At 42.8% G+C, this 21,200-nt stretch overlaps 1 long non-coding RNA gene across 1 annotated transcript; it reads left to right on the top strand.

Annotated features, from left to right (window-relative positions):
* The first annotated feature begins 12,455 nt into the window (after nucleotides 1-12,455).
* Nucleotides 12,456-15,861, top strand: LOC141021280 (uncharacterized). Its single transcript, XR_012181895.1, has 3 exons — nucleotides 12,456-13,535; nucleotides 14,305-14,393; nucleotides 15,632-15,861. It is a non-coding gene; the product is annotated as an uncharacterized lncRNA (long non-coding RNA).
* The last annotated feature ends 5,339 nt before the right edge of the window (nucleotides 15,862-21,200 follow it).

Genomic DNA, 21,200 nt, shown 5'->3' with positions numbered 1-21,200 from the left:
CACACTCTCCCCTCTCATTGCTATGCTTCTCCTAGATAGATCTTGGGTGTTCGTAGGAATTTTTTTGATTTTCATGCTTCGTTCCCCATCAGAAAACAGGAACGCGAAACAAAAGAGAACAGAGAGAGAGAGATCCAACCTCGGAGGGGATCCTACCCTCCAGGAGCCATGGTGGCCATGGAACAGAGGGGAAAACCTCCTCCCATCTAGGGGGAGGCTAGTGAACAAGAAGAAGGAGGGGCACCTCTCGCCCTCTCTCCCGGTGACACCAGAACGCCACCGGGGGAACCATAGTGACGACGATCTACACCAACAACTTCGCCGTCGTCATCACCAACTCTCTCCCCCTCTATGAAGTGGTGTAAGACCTCTTCTCCCCGCTATAATCTCTACTTAAACATGGTGCTTAATGCTATATATTATTGTCCAATGATGTGTGGCAATCGTATGATGTTTGAGTGGATTTCTTTTGTCCTACGGGTTAATTGTGGTATGGTGTGATTGATATAAGTTGTATGTTAAATCGGTGTTGTCTTATGGTGCTCTCCGTGTCGCACAAGCCTGTGGGGTTACTGCTATAGGGCTTTGCAATATGTTCATATTTTGGTTATAGTGGGTTGCATGAGGGACTGAAATACAAACCCGAGTAAGGGGCTTGTTGCGTATGGGAGTTAAGATGACTTGTTACTTAATGCTATGGTTGGGTTTTACCTTAATGATCTTTTGTAGTTGTGGATGCTTGCTAGGGTTCCAATCATAAGTGCATATGATCCAAGTATGGAAAGTGTGTTAGTGTATGCCTCTCCCTCATGGCATATGATAAGTACTCCTAGATCCAAATATGGACAATCTTTCTCATCGTTGTACAAAAGCTTTCTACTATACAACTATCTTTTATTCTCTTGCAAAGTACTCCTGGTTTTATTCTTACAAAGTTGTTTCATTCTTGTTCTAGGTAAAGCAAATGTTAAGTGTGCATAGAGTTGTATCGGTGGTCGATAGAACTTGAGAGAATATAAATTCTACCTTTAGCTCCTCGTTGGGTTTGATACGTCTCCAACGTATCTATAATATTTGATTGCTCCATGCTATATTATCTTCTGTTTTGGACATTATTGGGCTTTATTATTCACTTTTATATTATTTTTGGGACTAACCTATTAACCGGAGGCCCAGCCAAGAATTGCAGTTTTTTGCCTATTTCAGAGTTTCGCAGAAAAAGAATATCAAACGGAGTCCAAACGGAATGAAACCTTCGGGAACGTGATTTTTGGAACGAACATGATCCAGGAGACTTGGACCATACGTAAAGGAAGCTTCGAGGAAGCCACGAGGTAGGGGGGCGCGCCTACCCCTCCCCCCCCAGGCGCGCCCTCCACCCTCGTGGGCCCCACGTTGCTCCACCGACGTACTCCTTCCTCCTATATATACCTACGTACCCCCAAACGATCAGATACGGAGCCAAAAACCTAATTCCACCGCCGCAACCTTCTGTACCCACGACATCCAATCTTGGGGCCTGTTCCGGAGCTCCGTCGGAGGGGGCATCGATCACGGAGGGCTTCTACATCAACACCATAGCCTCTCCGATGAAGTGTGAGTAGTTTACCTCAGACCTTCGGGTCCATAGTTAGTAGCTAGATGGATTCTTCTCTCTTTTTGGATCTCAATACATTGTTCTCCCCCTCTCTCGTGGAGATCTATTCGATGTAATCTTCTTTTGCGGTGTGTTTGTTGAGACCGATGAATTGTGTGTTTATGATCAAGTTTATCTATGAACAATATTTGAATCTTCTGAATTCTTTTATGTATGATTGGTTATCTTTGCAAGTCTCTTTGAATTATCAGTTTGGTTTGGCCTACTAGATTGATCTTTCTTGCAATGGGAGAAGTGCTTAGCTTTGGGTTAAATCTTGCGGTGTCCTTTCCCAGTGACAGTAGGGGCAGCAAGGCACGTATTGTATTGTTGCCATAGAGGATAACAAGATGGGGTTTTTATCATATTGCATGAATTTATCCCTCTACATCATGTCATCTTGCTTAAGGCGTTACTCTATTCTTATGAACTTAATACTCTAGATGCATGCTGGATAGCGGTCGATGTGTGGAGTAATAGTAGTAGATGCAGGCAGCAGTCGGTCTACTTATCTCGGACGTGATGCCTATATACATGATCATACCTAGATATTCTCATAACTATGCTCAATTCTGTCAATTGCTCAACAGTAATTTGTTCACCCACCGTAAAATACTTATGATCTTCAGAGAAGCCACTAGTGAAACCTATGGCCCCCGGGTCTATCTTGATCATATTAATCTTCCAAGACTTAGTTATTTCCGTTTCCTTTTTACTTTGCTTTTATTTTACTTTGCATCTTTATCATAAAAAGACCAATAATATTATCCTATCATATCTATCAGATCTCACTCTCGTAAGTGACCGTGTAGGGATTGACAACCCCTTATCGCGTTGCTTGCGAGGATTTATTTGTTTTGTGTAGGTGCGAGGGACTCGCGCGTAGCCTCCTACTGGATTGATACATTGGTTCTCAAAAACTAAGGGAAATACTTACGCTACTTTGTGCATCACCCTTTCCTCTTCAAGGGAAAACCAACGCAGTGCTCAAGAGGTAGCAAGAAGGATTTCTGGCGCCGTTGCCTGGGAGGTCTACGCAAAAGTCAACATACCAAGTACCCATCACAAACCCTTATCTCCCGCATTACATTATTCGCCATTTGCCTCCCGTTTTCCTCTCCCCCACTTCACCCTTGCCGTTTTATTCGTCCTCTCTTTTTGTTCGCCTCTTTTTTGCTTGCTTCTCGTTTGCTCGTGTGTTGGATTGCTTGTTTGTCACGATGGCTCATGATAATACCAAATTATGTGACTTTACCAATACCAACAATAATGATTTCCTTAGCACTCCGATTGCTCCTCTTACCGATACCGAATCTTGTGAAATCAATGCTGCTTTGTTGACTCTTGTCATGAAAGACCAATTCGCCGGCCTTCCTAGTGAAGATGCCGCTACTCATCTAAATAGCTTCGTTGATTTGTGTGATATGCAAAACAAGAAAGATGTGGACAATGATATTGTTAGATTGAAGCGATTTCCTTTTTCGCTTAGAGATCGTGCTAAAGCTTGGTTTTTGTCTTTGCCTAAAAATAGTATTGATTATTGGAATAAGTGCAAAGATGCTTTTTTTCTCTAAGTATTTTCCTCCCGCTAAGATCATCTCTCTTAGAAACGATATTATGAATTTTAAGCAACTTGATCATGAACATGTTGCACAAGCTTGGGAGAGGATGAAATTAATGATACGTAATTGCCCAACTCATGGTTTGAATTTGTGGATGATCAAAAAATTTATGCCGAATTGAATTTTGCTTCTAGAAATCTTTTACATTCGGCCGCGGGAGGCACTTTTATGGAAATCACTTTAGGAGAAGCTACTAAACTCCTAGATAATATTATGGTCAATTATTCTCAATGGCACACTAAAAGATCTACTAATAAAAAAGTGCATGCGATAGAAGAGATTAATGTTTTGAGTGGAAAGATGGATGAACTTATGAAATTATTTGCTACTAAGAGTGTTTCTTCTTATCCTAATGATATGCCTTTTTCTACTTTGATTGAGAATAATAATGAATCTATGGATGTGACTTTTGTTGGTAGGAATAATTTTGGTAACAACGCGTATAGAGGAAACTTTAATCCTAGGCCTTATCCTAGCAATTCCTCTAATAATTATGGTAATTGCTACAACAATTCTTATGGGAATTTTAATAAGATTCCCTCTGAATTTGAGACTAGTGTTAAAGAGTTTATGAATTCGCAAAAGAATTTCAATGCTTTGCTTGAAGAGAAATTGCTTAAAATTGATGAATTGGCTAGGAACGTTGATAGAATTTATCTTGATGTTGATTCTTTAAAGCTTAGATCTATTCCTCCTAAGCATGATATCAATGAGTCTCTCAAAGCCATGAGAATTTCCATTGATGAGTGCAAAGAAAGAACTGTTAGGATGCGTGCTAAGAAAGATTGCTTTATGAAAGCGTGTTCTTCAAATTTCTATGAAAATAAAGATGGAGATCTAAAATTTATTGATGTGTCCCCTATTAAATATTTGTTTTGCAATATGAATCTTGATAATGATGGGACCGAATATGATCCACCTTTCCCTAGAAGGCGTTCCAAAAATTCAGAGTTTTTAGATCTTGATGCTAAAATTAATAAAAGTGGGATTGAAGAAATCAAAACCCTAGATATTAATAAACTCACTATTTTGGATTTCAAGGAATTTAATTATGATAGTTTCTATTTGATAGATTGTATTTCCTTGTTGCAATCCATGCTAAATTCTCCTCACGCTTATAGTCAAATAAAGCTTTTACCAAACATATCGTTGATGCTTTGATGCAATCTTATGAAGAAAAACTTGAGTTGGAAGTTTCTATCCCTAGAAAACTTTATGATGAGTAGGAACCTACTGTTAAAATTAAGATTAAAGATCATGAGTTTTATGCTTTATGTGATTTGGGTGATAGTGTTTCCACTATTCCCAAAACTTTATGTGATTTGCTAGGGTTCCGTGATTTTGATGATTGCTCTCTAGACTTGCACCTTGCGGATTCCACTATTAAGAAACCTATGGGAAGAATTAATGATGTTCTTATTGTTGCAAATAGGAATTATGTGCCCGTAGATTTTATCGTTCTTGATATAGATTGCAATCCTTCATGTCCTATTATTCTTGGTAGACCTTTCCTTAGAACGATTGGTGCAATTATTGATATGAAGGAAGGGAATATTAGATTCCAATTTCCATTAAAGAAAGGCATGGAACACTTCCCTAGGAAGAAAATAAAATTACCATATGAATCTATTATGAGAGCCACTTATGGATTGCCTACCAAAGATGGCAATACCTAGATCTATCCTTGCTTTTATGCCTAGCTAGGGGCGTTAAACGATAGTGCTTGTTGGGAGGCAACCCAATTTTATTTTTTATTTTTTTGCTTTTTGCTTATGTTTAGGAAAAAAATATTTGATCTAGCCTCTGGTTAGATGTGTTTTTATGTTTTAATTAGTGTTTGTGCCAAGTTAAACCCATATGATCTTCTTGGATGATAGTTATTTGATCTTGCAGAAATTTCCAGAAACTTTCTGTTCACGAAAATAATTGTTAAAAATCACCAGAATGTGATAAATATTGATTCCAATTGCTTCTGATCAATAAACAAATTTCTAGGCCGTCCTATTTTGTCTGATTTTTTGGAGTTCCAAAAGTTTGCATTAGTTACAGATTACTACAGACTGTTCTGTTTTTGACTGATTCTGTTTTTCGTGTTTTGTTTGCTTTTTTTGATGAATCTATGGCTAGTAAAATAGTTTATAAACCATAGAGAAGTTGTAATACATTAGGTTTAACACCAATATAAATAAAGAATGAGTTCATTACAGTATCTTGAAGTGGTCTTTTGTTTTCTTTCGCTAATGGAGCTCACGAGATTTTCTGTTGAGTTTTGTGTTGTGAAGTTTTCAAGTTTTGGGTGAAAGATTTGATGGATTATGGAACAAGGAGTGGCAAGAGCCTAAGCTTGGGGATGCCCATGGCACCCCCAAGATAATCTAAGGACACCTAAAAGCGAAAGCTTGGGGATGCCCCGGAAGGCATCCCCTCTTTCGTCTACTTCCATCGGTAACTTTACTTGGAGCTATATTTTTATTCACCACATGATATGTGTTTTGCTTGGAGCGTCTTGTATGATTTGAGTCTTTGCTTTTTAGTTTACCACAATCATCCTTGCTGTACACACCTTTTGAGAGAGAAACACGTGATTCGGAAATTATTAGAATACTCTATGTGCTTCACTTATATCTTTTGAGTTATATAGTTTTGCTCTAGTACTTCACTTATATCTTTTAGAGCATGGTGGTGGATTTGTTTTATAGAAACTATTGATCTCTCATGCTTCACTTAGATTATTCTGAGAGTCTTAAATACCATGGTAATTTGCTTAAATAATCCTAATATGCTAGGTATTCAAGATTAGTAAAAACTTTCTTATGAGTGTTTTTGAATACTAAGAGAAGTTTGATGCTTGATGATTGTTTTGAGATATGGAGGTAGTGATATTAAAGTTGTGCTAGTTGAGTAGTTGTGAATTTGAGAAATACTTGTGTTGAAGCTTGCAAGTCCCGTAGCATGCACGTATGGTAAACGTTATGTAACAAATTTGAAACATGAGGTATTCTTTGATTGTCCTCCTTATGAGTGGCGTTCGGGGACGAGCGATGGTCTGTTCCGACCAATCTATCCCCCTAGGAGCATGCGTGTAATGCTTGGTTTTTGATGACTTGTAGATTTTTGCAATAAGTATGTGAGTTCTTTATGACTAATGTTGAGTCCATGGATTATACACACTCTCACCTTTCCATCATTGCTAGCCTCTTCGGTACCGTGCATTGCCCTTTCTCACATTGAGAGTTGGTGCAAACTTCGCCGGTGCATCCAAACCCCATGATATGATACGCTCTTTCACACATAAACCTCTTTATATCTTCCTCAAAACAGCCACCATACCTACCTATTATGGCATTTCCATAGCCATTCCGAGATATATTGCCATGCAGCTTTCCACCGTTCCATTTATCATGACACGTTCATCATTGCCATATTGCTTAGCATGATCATGTAGTTGACATAGTACTTGTGGCAAAGCCACCGTTCATAATTCTTTCATACATGTCACTCTTGGTTCATTGCATATCCCGGTACACCGCCGGAGGCATTCATATAGAGTCATACTTTGTTCTAGTATCGAGTTGTAATCATTGAGTTGTAAATAAATAGAAGGGTGATGATCATCATTTAATAGAGCATTGTCCCAAAAATAAGAGTGAAAGGCCAAATAAAAAAAGGAAGGCCCAAAAAAAGAGAAATAAAAAAGGGGCAATGCTACTATCCATTTTTCCACACTTGTGCTTCAAAGTAGCACCATAATCTTCATGATAGAGAGTCTCTTGTTTTGTCACTTTCATATACTAGTGGGAATTTTTCATTATAGAACTTGGCTTGTATATTCCAACAATGGGCCTCCTCAAGTGCCCTAGGTCTTCATGAGCAAGCAAGTTGGATGCACACCTACTTAGTTTCTTTTGTTGAGCTTTCATATATTTATAGCTCTAGTGCATCCGCTGCATGGCAATCCCTACTCCTTGCATTAACATCAATCGATGGGCATCTCCATAGCTCATTGATTAGCCTCGTTGATGTGAGACTTTCTCCTTTTGTGTCTTCTCCACATAACCCCCATCATTATACTCTATTCCACCCATAGTGCTATATCCATGGCTCACGCTCATGTATTGCGTGAAGGTTTATAAAGTTTGAGATTACTTAAGTATGAAACAATTTCTTGCCTTGTCATCGGGGTTGTGCATGATGAGAGCATTCTTGTGTGACGAAAATGGAGCATGACTGAACTATATGATTTTGTAGGGATGAACTTTCTTTCGCCATGTTATTTTGAGAAGACATAATTGCTTAGTTAGTATGCTTGAAGTATTATTATTTCTATGTCAATATTAAACTTTTGTCTTGAATCTTTCAAATCTGAATATTCATACCACAATTAAGAAGAATTACATTGAAATTATGCCTAGTAGCATTCCGCATCAAAAATTCTGTTTTTATCATTTACCTACTAGAGGACGAGCAGGAATTAAGCTTGGGGATGCTTGATACGTCTCCAATGTATCTATAATTTTTGATTGCTCCATGCTATATTATCTTCTGTTTTGGACATTATTGGACTTTATTATTCACTTTTATATTATTTTTGGGAATAACCTATTAACCGGAGGCCCAGCCCAGAATTGTTGTTTTTTGCCTATTTCAGAGTTTCGCAGAAAAAGAATATCAAACGGAGTCCAAACGGAATGAAACCTTCGGGAACGTGATTTTTGGAATGAACATGATCCAGGAGACTTGGACCCTACATAAAGGAAGCTTCAAGGAAGCCACGAGGTAGGGGGCGCGCCTGCCCCTCCCCCCTAGGCGCGCACTCCACCCTTGTGGGCCCCACGTTGCTCCACCGACGTACTCCTTCCTCCTATATATACCTACGTACCCCCAAACGATCAGATACGGAGCCAAAAACCTAATTCCACCGCCGCAACCTTCTGTACCCACGAGATCCCATCTTGGGACCTGTTTCGGAGCTCCGCCGGAGGGGGCATCGATCACGGAGGGCTTCTACATCAACACCATAGCCTCTCCGATGAAGTGTGAGTAGTTTACCTTAGACCTTCGGGTCCATAGTTAGTAGCTAGATGGCTTCTTCTCTCTTTTTGGATCTCAATACAATGTTCTCCCCCTCTCTTGTGGAGATCTATTCGATGTAATCTTCTTTTGCGGTGTGTTTGTTGAGACCGATGAATTGTGGGTTTATGATCAAGTTTATCTATGAACAATATTTGAATCTTCTGAATTCTTTTATGTATGATTGGTTATCTTTGCAAGTCTCTTCGAATTATCAGTTTGGTTTGGCCTACTGGATTGATCTTTCTTGCAATGGGAGAAGTGCTTAGCTTTGGGTTCAATCTTGCGGTGTCCTTTCCCAGTGACAGTAGGGGCAGCAAGGCACGTATTGTATTGTTGCCATCGAGGATAACAAGATGGCGTTTTTATCATATTGCATGAATTTATCCCTCTACATCATGTCATCTTGCTTAAGGCGTTACTCTATTCTTATGAACTTAATACTCTAGATGCATGCTGGATAGCGGTCATTGTGTGGAGTAATAGTAGTAGATGCAGGCAGGAGTCGGTCTACTTGTCTCGGACGTGATGCCTATATACATGATCATACCCAGTGACAGTAGGGTTAGCAAGGCACGTATTGTATTGTTGCCATCGAGGATAACAAGATGGGGTTTTTATCATATTGCATGAATTTATCCCTCTACATCATGTCATCTTGCTTAAGGCGTTACTCTATTCTTATGAACTTAATACTCTAGATGCATGCTGGATAGCGGTCATTGTGTGGAGTAATAGTAGTAGATGCAGGCAGGAGTCGGTCTACTTGTCTCGGACGTGATGCCTATATACATGATCATACCTAGATATTCTCATAACTATGCTCAATTCTGTCAATTGCTCAACAGTAATTTGTTCCACCACCGTAAAATACTTATGCTCTTGAGAGAAGCCACTAGTGAAACCTATGGCACCCGTGTCTATCTTGATCATATTAATCTTCCAACACTTAGTTATTTCCGTTGCCTTTTTACTTTGCTTTTATTTTACTTTATCATAAAAATACCAAAAATATTATCCTATCATATCTATCAGATCTCACTCTCGTAAGTGACCGTGTAGGGATTGACAACCCCTTATCGCGTTGGTTGCGAGGATTTATTTGTTTTGTGTAGGTGCGAGGGACTCACGCGTAGCCTCCTACTGCAGTGATACCTTGGTTCTCAAAAACTGAGGGAAATACTTACGCTACTTTGCTGCATCACCCTTTCCTCTTCAAGGGAAAACCAACGCAGTGCTCAAGAGGTAGCAGGGTTCGACACTCTTATTTATCAAAAAAGCTACAATTGATCCCCTATACTTGTGGGTTATCAACATTCCATATACCAGCAGCTGGGTCACGACCTCCACTCATAGTGTCTACATGGTCGCCACCCCTAAAGAGACGTCGAAACCTAAGGGTGACAAGGAAAATAAAAGAGACTCCTCAAAACGCTGACATCCCAAGAGGCGACCCAAGGGCACCGGCAAAGGAAAAGAGAGCCAGTCCATCCACTCGGGAGCCACAAGCGACGACTCGATCCCCGATAACCTCGACGACCTTGGCAACGGCACTAATGCCATGCCCACTCAGGCCGGCATCCCCACTAGAATGTCCGACAATAAGGATCCCAAAGATCCTGAGGCCGAGAAAGATAGTGATTACCTCCCGGAACCCAAGGATGACGTTAACCTCGGACCCGGGGAGTTTGTAGTCCCCGACAACCCATTACAATAGGAGATATTCTAGCAACACCTCATTCCGACCGCTCAGAGCATGAAGAAAAAACAGTAGTAGCTTCATGCCCGCCAAAATATACTCAACGTCAAGTGGGTCAACATCCTCGACATTGAGCAGGACCTCGAAGCACGACGCAAGGCGCAACTCAAGTCCTACCAGCACAGAAAGCTGCTGCCCGAATTCAACGATGAAGCAGCCGAGAACGTGCCACTCAAGCACTGCCGAGCTAATCAACCTGATCGTCCTCCTAGGGGGGAGACAAGCCGGTAGGGGACCACACGAACCCCCAGTAATACCTCGCCTTACGGCAAGGAGCCGGTCCAATATCACTACTAGGGAAAACATTATACACAGAACTTTAGTAGTAGCGCTTGTTAAAAAAGGGCGCTAGTGCTACATAGAAGTAGCGCGTGCAGGATAACTGCGCTACAGATACACATGTAGCAGTAGCGCGTCTCCGTGTAAATGCGCTACTACTAAAATTCTCACTACTAAGCCGATAGGCTACACATAGTAGTAGCGGTCTTGTAAAAACCGCGCTACCGCTAAGATTATTGTAGCAGCCCGTTTACAGTGAAAGGCGCTACTGCTAATGAAAATAAAATAAAATGAAAAACAAATAGAAAAGTAAATGAAAATGAAAGAAATAGAAAAAGGATAAAGGAAAAAATAAAATGTAAAGAAAAATAAATGAAAAAGGAAAAAAAAGGAGAAAGGCATAACAGTAGCGTCTATTCATAAGAGGCGCTATAGATAATGTAGCAGCAGCGCGTTTTTAGACCCCTGCTATAGAAAGAGAAAAGGAAGTAAGAAAACAAGAGGAAAATACATAGCTATAGCACTAGCGTGTTTAGTAAAAATCGCTATAGCTAACTTAGTTATAACGCTTTTTCAGTAAACACGCTACCGCTAAGTTTGACTTAACCCAAAAGCGGTTTCCCTCCCCCGACCACCACTTCTCCCTCAAATCCCTCGCCCCACTTCGCCGCCGTCTCCCCAATTCGTCGTCACCCCACTTCGCCGCAGTCTCCTGCCGACGTCGACGCCCCCGGAGCCAGCAGAGCCGCGTGCCATCGACGCCACTGGAGCCGCCCCGAACGCCACCGGAGCCGCCCTCGGCGCCACTGGAGCCACCTTCGATGCCCCTGCCTCCCTCGCCGTCACCGGTGACACCCCTGCCTCCCTCGCCACCACTGCCTCCCTCGCCACCACCGGAGCCATCCTCCATAAGCCCCCACCCCTCCTCTATCTCTCTCTCATGCATAGCACAAACATTGGACAGAGAACTAGCTAGCTAGGTTAACTAGTTTAATTAGGTTAATTATCTAGGTTAGTGCAAAATTTTAGTTAGGGCTTTGACAGAGAACTAGTTAGGTTAATTATCTAGGTTAGTGCAAAAATTTATTTAGGGCTTTGATAGAGAACTAGCTAGGTTAACTAGTTTAATTAGGTTAATTATCTAGGTAAACTAGGTTAACTAGCTAGTTTAACTAACTAGGTTAAATAGCTAGGTTAATTAGGCTCGTTAGGTTAACAAGCTAGGTTTACTAGGTTAGGGCAAAAATTAATTTTAGAGCATTAGGTCAGAAGGGTTAGAGAAATGGAGTTCCTTTGCAATTTAATTGGGTTCTGTCCTAGGCAGAGAAGGGTTAGAGAAAATAATGTGTGTGTGCGTGTGAGAGAGAGAGAGGGAGAGAGGAATAGCTAGAACAGAATTTGGGTTCAGTCCTAGGCAGAGAAGTGTTTAGTCAGGTCATTTTGCAAAGGTTTTTTTAGGCAAGTTTAGGCAAGTTTTATTTGTAAAGACCACTATTTTTCTCGGAAAATAATTTAGGCAAGTTTTATTTTAAAGATGATCCCTTCCTAGAATTTTATTGTTGATTATATCTTTTCATTGAAGTGGTCATGTTATACCTTTTCATCGATGTGGTTCGATTGTGGCCAAGTGGCATTTTGTTGTTTCCAGGGAATGAAGCTGAGTGGCCTATGTTTTGCCGGAATGTTGATTCATTTCCTGTTCCGGCAAATTTTAGGTGCTCGATGTGACGCCCCGAGACCGACGCTTCAGACGCCTTCCATGTTTTTCGTTGTTGTCGCGTGTTTCATTTGTTTGTTGCATTCATCATGTCATCATTTGCACTGCATCAGCACTTCGTTGCCGTCATGTTTTAAAAGTTTGCATCCATTCGTAGTGCCGCTTCCCATTTGTCTCTGTTGACCTTTCTCGGACCCCTTGCAACCTGGATCTTTGTTTTCTCTCTTGCCTAAGCTGGAGTCTCTCTGCTCAGTTCTCAGACCCCCCTCGCGTGCGCGTCCGATTCTTCCTCGAACCCGAACCGCTCAGTCATGACCGATGGTCCAAAATTAATCTCCTAGACCCACTCCTACTATATATGGACAGCCCCTCATCTAGTTTTGGCAACCCTAGACAACTTCCCTAGAATTCCTCCCGCCGCCGCCACCTGGTCGCTCCCCTCGGGATCCCCTCCCTCGATCCCGCTACCTCCTAGCAAAATTCCTCGATCCAGATCCACCAACCACCGATCCATCCATCTGGGACCGCCGGATAGAGATCCGACGGCCACCAGGCGGCCCGCAGCCGAGCCTCTTACTCCCTCCTCGATCCAGATCGAGAGGAGCTCGCCCGAGCTGCACCTCCAGGACCCCGCGCCACCGAGGAGCCGCCTCGTCGCCGGAAACCAGCGCCCCTCCACCTCGTCTCGTGGCCTCCTCTGCTTCACTTCGAGAACCCCAGCGTGAGCCGCAGCCATCTCCCTCGCGTCCTCCCTCCTCGCCGGCGTTCTGCTCGAGGACCAGCCCCGCGCACCCCTGTGCTCACGAGCAGCAAACCCCGAGGACGCCAGCCGCCTCCCGCAACACTGCGTCGCCTCCTCCCTGTCTTGCCTCGCCGGTGACTGCTGCTACCTCCGGTGAGCCGCCCGACCTCGTTGCTCTCTCCTTCTCCCTGCCTCACCTCTCTCTTTCCCTTAAGGAAACGCAATGGATGGCCTCCCGTAGCTCCAACTCCGGCCACCTCGTCTCCGCGGTGACCTGACGCCTCGGGTTCCGTCCGACCGCCGGCGTCCCATCCTCACCTCTGCTTCGAAGTCACGCGTGTGCCTGCCTCCCTCGCCTCGCAAGCCTCGTCGCGGGTCAACCGCATCGGCCGTCTTGGGCTCCCTCACGGAGCACCACCACCGCATCTCCGGCCAGATCCGTCGAGTCCCGGCCATCTCCGCCGTTCTTGGTCCTCCCCGCCACCCAAGTCCCTCGCCGGAGAGCACCACGCCGCCGCTGACTCTGCTTCACCTGAACCGGGGGTCCTCTTTCTGCTTCGCCCCGCGCCAAGATCCGCTTCCATTGACTGCCTCCTCGCTCGATCTGGTCGAGTCGTCAACCACCACACAGCAGGCCCAGCGGGTCTCCAGGCCCAACTCCCGCCCCAAGCCTGCCAGCCTCTGCAGGCCAAAGGCCTCAAGGGCCCGATGTGAGCAGCTCCCGCAGCCCTCCAGTTTTGGCCCGATATGTTTTTTCCTGTTGCTGCGAATTTAGCTAATTTCCAGAGTTTACGGTTTTTCAGAAAAGTCCTTCATGTTCATGCATTAACAACTCTTGAACCGTGCATCGGTTTTAAACAAATTATATATGTAAAATGCTTAGAATTTCATCTAGTTTCTTAATATGCCACTTTCATCTATATTTAAAATGTTTAAATTGCCGTTTGTATTTAATTTGCATAAATGCCATGTTAAAATGTTTTATTTCATAACTAAATAACCGTAGCTCCATTTTAAATAAACTTTATATGTAAATGGGGTAGAAAAATGCATAGTTTAACATGGTGACATTACTTTGCATGTTTAACAACTCTAAAATATGGTTTAGGTCAGAACAGTACCAACTCTAAAATTTGCATATGGGGCTTTACCGGACTTGTTGCTTGTTTTTTCGGCCTCATTTAAACTTGCCTAAATAGTTAGTTTACTTATGCCTCACCTCTTGCCATGTTAATCAACATTTAATATTTTTGGGTACATAACCGAGAGAGAACTAAATAATCGAATGCGGTGTTTCGTCGATATGCATCTCGTTGCATATTGAGCTCCACTTAACTTGTAGTTTTGTTCCTGCACTTTGCCATGCCATGCCTCTTTAAACCGGACATGCATCATCCTTGGTTGTGCATCATGCCATGTTTATGTGATGGTTGTTTACTATGTCGTTTGCTTCTTTCCGGTTGCGCTTCTCCTTGATAGTTCCGGTTAAGTGACGATTGTGAGGATCCGTTCGACTATGTCCGTTTGTCTTCTTCATGGACTCGTTCTTCTTCCTTGCGGGATCTCAGGCAAGATGACCATACCGTCGAAATCACTTCTATCTTTGCTTGCTAGTTGTTCGATCTATCGCTATGTCGCGCTATCCACCACTTGTTATATCATGCCTCCCATATTGCCATGTCAAGCCTCTAACACACCTTCCTAGCAAACCGTTGTTTGGCTATGTTACCGCTTTTGCTCAGCCCCTCTTATAGTGTTGTTAGTTGCAGGTGAAGTTGAAGATTGCTCCATGTTGGAACATGTTTATGTTGGGATATCACAATATCTCTTATTTTAATTAATGCACCTATATACTTGGTAAAGGGTGGAAGGCTCGGCCTTATGCCTGGTGTTTTGTTCCACTCTTGCCGCCTTACTTTCCGTCATACCGGTGTTATGTTGCTTGATTTTGCATTCCTTACGCGGTTGGGGATTTATGGGACCCCCTAGACAGTTCGCTTTGAATAAAACTTGTCCAGCAAGGCCTAACCTTGGTTTTACCATTTGCCTACCTACCACCTATACCTTTCCCTTGAGTTCTGCAGACTCAAGGGTCATCTTTATTTTAAACCCCCCAGGCCAGTGCTCCTTTGAGTGTTGGTCCGAATCGAGCCGCCTGCGGGGCCACCTCAGGGAAACTCGAGGGCTGGTTTTACTAGCCTGTCTCATCCGGTGTCCCCTGAGAACGAGATATGTGCAACTCCTATCGGGATTTGTCGGCACAGTTGGGTGGTCTTGCTGGTCTGGTTTTACCATTGTCGAAAAGTCTTGTAACCGGGATTCCGAGCCTAATCGGGTCTTTGTGGGAGAAGGAATATCCTTCGTTGACCGTGAGAGCTTGTGATGGGCTAAGTTGGGACACCCCTGCAGGGTATAAACTTTCGAAAGCCGTGCTCGCGGTTATGTGGCAGATGGGAATTTGTTAATGTCCGGTTGTAGAGAACTTAACACTTGACTTAATTAAAATGCATCAACCGCGTGTGTAACCGTGATGGTCTCTTTTCGGCGGAGTCCGGGAAGTGAACACAGTTTTTGGGTTATGTTTGATCATAAACAGTTTCAGGATCACTTCTTGATCACTTCTAGTATACCGACCGTTGCGTAGCTTCTCATCTTACTCTTATTTGCGTATGTTAGCCACCATATTTGCTTACCGCTTGCTGCAGCTCCACCTCACTACGTTATCCTACCCATAAGCTTAAATAGTCTTGATATCACGGGTGTGAGATTGCTGAGTGCTCATGACTCACAGATACTACCAAAACAGTTGCAGGTGCCGATGATACCAGTGCAGGCGTCGCAACCGAGGTCAAGTGGGAGTTCGACGAGGACCTTGGTCGTTACTATGTTTTGTTTCCTGATGATCAGTAGTGGTGCCCAGTTGGGACGATCGGGGATCTAGCATGTGGGGTTGTCTTCCTTTTCATTTGTAATCGTCCGTAATCGGACTATCTGTGTACTCTGAATTATGTATGTTTAATTAATGTATTGTGTGAAGTGGCGATTGTAAGCTAACTCTTTATCCCATTCTTGTTCATTACATGAGATTGTGTGAAGATGACCCTTCTTGCGACAAAACCACCATGTGGTTATGCCTCTAAGTCGTGCCTCGACGCATGAAGATATAGCCGCATCGTGGGTGTTACACTCGATTTGTCCACTTTTTAGCAAAGGTCATGCCAAAATTTTCCGTGAATTTCGGCATGACTTGTGCTACAAACTAGGACATATCGAGTGCCCGGGATTTTCCACACCGGGAAGGAGTCAACGTTCCTGCAAAACATAGGCCTTTTTATGTCATTATTCATTTTATTAGGTCTAGAATTAATTGACTATATTTAATCGTAGGAAACATGGCTAGCAACGATGAAGGATAGGGTTCTGGTGATTGCGACAATGTCTACTGGGCGGAAGACGAATTTTTGTACCTTGCCGACGATCAACGGGTGTTCTTGCTGGGCCGACGTGTCGCATTTGAGGAAGATATAAGGAGGTTTATGTGTGATAGAGCGTATCGTATCACGGGGTTTGGATGCACCGGCGAAGTTTGCACCAACTCTCAAGGTGAGAAAGGGCAATGCATGGTACCGAAGAGGCTAGCAATGATGGAAAGGTGAGAGTGCGTATAATCCATGGACTCAACATTAGTCATAAAGAACTCACATACTTATTGCAAAAATCTACAAGTCATCAAAAACCAAGCACTACGCGCATGCTCCTAGAGGGATAGATTGGTAGGAAAAGACCATCGCTCGTCCCCGACCGCCACTCATAAGGAAGACAATCAAAGAACACCTCATGTTTCAAATTTGTTACACAACGTTTACCATACATGCATGCTACGGGACTTGCAAACTTCAACACAAGTATTTCTCAAATTCACAACTACTCAACTAGCACAACTTTAATATCACTATCTCCATATCCCAAAACCATCATCAAGTATCAAACTTCTCTTAGTATCCAATGCACTTATATGAAAGTTTTTATTATATCCATCTTGGATGCCTATCATATTAGGACTAATTTTATAGCCAAAGCAAATTACCATGCTGTTCTAAAGGATTCTCAAAATAATATAAGTGACGCATGAGAGATCAGTAATTTCTATAAATAAAACCACCACCGTGCTCTAAAAGATATAAGTGAAGCACTAGAGCAAAATTATTTAGCTCAAAAGATATAAGTGAAGCACATAGAGTATTTTAATAAATTCCGATTCATGTGTATCTCTCCCAAAAGATGTACAACAAGGATGATTGTGGTGAACTAAAAAGTAAAGACTCAAATCATACAAGACGCTCCAAGCAAAACACATATCATGTGGTGAATAAAAATATAGCATCAAGTAAAGTTACCGATGGACAAAGACAAAAGAGGGGATGCCTTCCGGGGCATCCCCAAGCTTAGGATTTTGGTTGTCCTTGGATTTTACCTTGGGGTGCCTTGGGCATCCCCAAGCTAAGGCTCTTGCCACTCCTTGTTCCATAATCCATCAAATATTTACCCAAAAACTTGAAAACTTCACAACACAAATCTCAACAGAAAATCTCATGAGCTCCGTTAGTGAAATAAAACAAATCACCACCTTAAGTTACTGTAATCAACTCATTCTTTATTTATATTGGTGTTAAACCTACTGTATTCCAACTTCTCTATGGTTCATAACCTACGATAGTAGCCATAGATTCATCAAAATAAGCAAACAACACACGAAAAACAGAATCTGTCAAAAACAGAACAGTCTGTAGCAATCAGATTTGTTCGCATATTTCTGGAACTCCAAAAATCCTGAAAAACTAGGACAACCTGGACAATTTGTGTACTGATCTACTGCAAAAAGAATTGGTAATTTATCACGTTCTGGTGAATTTAGCAATTATACTCGTGAGCGCAAAGTTTCTGTCTTTTTCAGCAAGATCAAACAACTATCACCCAAGAAGATCCTGTTGGTTCTACTTGGCACAAATAGTAATTAAACATGAAAAAACATCTAACCAGAGGCTAGATCAAAGATTTATTACTAAACAGAACCAAAAAGCAAGAAACAAAAATAAAATTGGGTTGCCTCCCAACAAGCGCTATCGTTTAACGCACCTAGCTAGGCATAAAGGCAAGGATAGATCTAGGTATTGCCATAATAATGGTAAGGTAAATCACGAAAACTCATTTCATATTCCCTACGTTCAGCAGCCAGTTTCTTTGTGGCAAGCAAAAGTAATCAAAAGGGATAAATTTAATGGGACAAGAGTCCCCAAGATCAAGCTCTGGAGGTATGGGTTCCTCCTTTGGCCCCTTATATTGCACAACCAATTCATCATTATAAGCATTCTTTTGGCAATAGGTCATGAGCCTTTGTTCAAGAGAAAAACCTAACCCGTTGTTCTGAATAGCAAAGTCATCATTGAGTTCAGCAATTCTATCAACTAGAACATCGGTACGAACCTTCTTTCTAAGGTTTTCATTGTAAGCAACATGATCTAAAGATCGTAAACGCATTAAGTCTTATTGATTAAAAAGGATAGCTTCATTGTAAGCAACATGATCTAAAGATCGTAAGCGCTACCAACCAAAACTTTTTAGTGTGTAAAATAGTAGGATCTTCAAGAGGATCATCAAAAACGTCAAAGTTTTCCATATTATTATCCTTATCAATGATAACCTCGCCAGTTTCAGACATGACGGCAGCACAGAGAACGAACACACAAAAAGCAAGCGAAAAAGACGCGAATAGAAAGAGAGGGCGCATAAAACGGCAAGGGTGAAGTGGGGGAGAGGAAAACGAGAGGCAAATGGAAAATAATGTAATGCGAAGGATAGGAGTTTGTGATGGGTACTTGGTACGTCTTGACTTGTGTGTAGACTCCCCAACAATGGCGCCAGAAATCCTTCTCGCTACCTCTTGAGCATGCGTTGGTTTTCCCTTGAAGAGGAAAGGGTGATGCAGCAAAGTACCGTAAGTATTTCCCTCAGTTTTTGAGAACCAAGGTATCAATCCAGTAGGAGGCCACACGCAAGTCCCTCGTACCTACACAAACAAATAAGAACCTTGCAACCAACGTGATAAAGGGGTTGCCAATCCCTTCACGACCACTTGCAAAAGTGAGATCTGATAGAGATGATAAGATAATAGTTTTGGTATTTTTATGACAAAGATTGAAAGTAAAGATTGCAAAATAAACGGCGACAGAATAGCTACTTGAAGCGAGATTAATATGATGGAAAATAGACCCCGGGGCCATATGTTTCACTAGTGGCTTCTCTCAAGATAGCATAAGTATTACGGTGGGTGAACAAATTACTGTCGAGCAATTGATAGAAAAGTGCATAGTTATGAGAATATCTAGGCATGATCATGTATATAGGCATCACGTCTGCGACAAGTAGACCGAAACAATTCTGCATCTACTACTATTACTCCACACATCGAACGCTATCCAGCATGAATCTAGAGTACTAAGTTCATAAGAATAGAGTAACGCATTAGGAAAGATGACATGATGTAGAGGGATAAAATCAAGAAATATTATATAAACCCCATCTTTTTATCCTCGATGGCAACAATACAATACAAGTTGCTTCCCTTTCTGTCACTGGGTTAGAGCACCGCAAGATTGAACCCAAAGCTAAGCACTTCTCCCATTGCAAGAAAGATCAATCTAGTAGGCCAAACCAAACTGATAATTCGAAGAGACTTGCAAAGATAACAAATCATACATAAAGGAATTCAAAGAGATTCAAATGTTGTTCATAGATAATCTTGATCATAAACCCACAATTCATCGGATCTCGACAAAGACACCACAAAAGAGTTACATCGAATAGATCTCCAAGAAGACCGAGGAGAACTTTGTATTGAGATCCAAAGAGAGAGAGAAGAAGCCATCTAGCTAATAACTATGGACCCGAAGGTCTGAGGTGAACTACTCACACATCATCGGAGAGGCTATGGTGTTGATGTAGAAGCCCTCTGTGATCGATTCCCCCTCCGGCGGAGCGCCGGAAAAGGCCCCAAGATGGGATCTCATGGGTACAGAAGGTTGCGGTGGTGGAAATAGGGTTTCGTGGTGCTCCTGGATGTTTTCGGAGTATATGGGTGTATATAGGAGGAAGAAGTAGGTAGGTGGAGCTGCGAGGGGCCCACGAGGGTGGGGGCGCGCCTCCCTGCCTCGTGGCCTCCTTGCTTCTTTCTTGACGTCCACTCCAAGTCCTCTGCATCACGTTTGTTCCAAAAATCACTCTCCCGAAAGTTTCATTCCGTTTGCATTTCGTTTGATATTCCTTTTCTGCGAAACACTGAAATAGGCAAAAAAACAGCAATTTGCACTGGGCCTTTGGTTAGTAGGTTAGTCCCAAAAATAATATAAAAGTGTATAATAAATCCCATTAAACATCCAAAACAGATAATATAATAGCATGGAACAATAAAAAATTATAGATACGTTGGAGACGTATCATTCATCCCCAGCCCCTCGTGAGGCTAATCCACCACAAATTAGGAGTAGGGTCTTACACCGCAAGGTGGCCCGAACCTGGGTAAACTGTTGTGTCCATCTTATTCCCTGCTTATCAATCTAGGCCTTGGGTGTGATGAACTGGTTGGATGGAGAGGTTGAGTTCTTCGCACACGCCCCAGAGTTCGAACCTTTATTGGGTCTGCGGAGCCCTGAATCCTACATTTGGCACACCAGGTAGGGGCGTGTCCAAGCCTCTCTTCCATTGTTCGCTCCGCCGATATTCCATCGTTCCCATGGCTGACGCTCGCCATGTCCGTGCCGAGCGCCGGGCCGCTCGTGTTGCTCAGAGGGAACCTGTGGGCAACGGCGCGCCACGTCGCTCTGTCAGGACCCCGATCCTAAGTCACACCGATCTATCATGTAACAAATCATATCACTTTGCGGCCTCACGCATGGTATCTCCACGGGTGCCACCTTAGATCGCCCGGGACCGTTTGCGCCTTTTGGCTCACGTATAGTGTCGCTAGCATCCATATGACAGAGAACCCGGGCCGCATGACTAGTCGTAAAACCAAGGTGGCACCAACTTACGGGGACATGCATACATGACCCAGCAATGCACGTGTCGGCCAGCAGCGAGTGAATGTAGGCTGTAGCAAGCTAACAGGACTCCAGTACGCACCGCATGACATTTCCCTAAAGAGACGGAGACAGGAGCAAAGAAGGACATGCCGATCATCCCATGTGTTCCGGAGCAGTAGCAAGCTACCATGGCTTACTGGAAGCACTAAGAGACATTTCGCCATAAGAGAGGCTACTAATAAACAACTAGAATGTCAGATCCCACACATACCAACACATGTTACACGTACACATAAC

This window comes from Aegilops tauschii, chromosome 4 (assembly GCF_002575655.3).
Source record: "Aegilops tauschii subsp. strangulata cultivar AL8/78 chromosome 4, Aet v6.0, whole genome shotgun sequence".
Lineage (NCBI taxonomy): Eukaryota > Viridiplantae > Streptophyta > Magnoliopsida > Poales > Poaceae > Aegilops > Aegilops tauschii.
This window is presented reverse-complemented; position numbering and strand designations above follow the sequence as displayed.